Source organism: Colobus angolensis, unplaced genomic scaffold, assembly GCF_000951035.1.
Source record: "Colobus angolensis palliatus isolate OR3802 unplaced genomic scaffold, Cang.pa_1.0 Scaffold25, whole genome shotgun sequence".
NCBI lineage: Eukaryota > Metazoa > Chordata > Mammalia > Primates > Cercopithecidae > Colobus > Colobus angolensis.
This window is the reverse complement of record NW_012115710.1, coordinates 2899314-2900347: the sequence shown is the minus strand read 5'-3', so window position 1 is coordinate 2900347 and position 1034 is coordinate 2899314.

Below are 1034 nucleotides of genomic sequence, written 5' to 3'. Positions count from 1 at the left end.
AGGATGGTCTCGATCTCCTGACCTCGTGATCCGCCCGTCTCGGCCTCCCAAAGTGCTGGGATTACAGGCTTGAGCCACCGCGCCCGGCCACAAGGTTATATATTGATCAGGTGACAAAAGCATTGTGACCAGAGGCTTGAAGGAACTTAAACCCTATGTTTTCCCCTAGAAGCAATGCTTTAGTAGTTGCTAATTCAGTGTTAGAGGTGACTTTATAGAACGTAACTACTATGAGAAATAGGATTGATTGTATGCTAAGTTTCCTCAATGTGACTGCAAAACTCTCATTCTAATCCATCTTCATCTCTGTTGGCTGAGCCATCATCTTACCCACTGATTACTGCAGGAGGCTTCAGGTTCATCTCCTGGCTTCCAATATTCCCTCCTGGCACCTTGTCTCCACCAGTAACCCAGCAACCAGAGTGATAATCTGATTTCAGATATGATTCCTCCCCTGTTGACACTCTCCAGGAGCTCCCCCACTGCAATGGGAGAAAGACCACCTCCCTGACTACAGCAGAAAAGATTCCACATATTTGGCTCCAGCAGAATCCTCCAATCTCATTCCCTACCCAATCACTCCTTCATCATTACTGTACAGTCATGCTGGCTTTCCCTCAGATCCTGGAATAGGCTAAACTCAAGGACTTTGGCCCAGTGGCTCCTTTTTTCAGAGGTATTTCCCCCATTCTTTGCTAAACTGGCTCCCTTTAACCTTTTGGCCACATGCCACCTCCTCCAAGAAGCCCTTCTTGATCACCCTATTCAAAACAGCCTCCTTCTTGATTCTCTAACACAAATCCTTGCTTGTATCCTTCATGGAAATGTTTGCATTTGTTTTTTTTTTTTTTTTTGAGATGGAGTCTCACTCTGTCGCCCAGGCTGGAGTGCAATGGCACAATCTCGGCTCACTGCAACCTCTGCCTCCCGAGTTCAAGCAATTCTCCTGTCTCACCTCCCAAGTAGCTGGGACTAGAGGCATATGCCACCACACTCGGTTAATTTTTTGTATTTTTAGTAGAGACGGGGTTTCA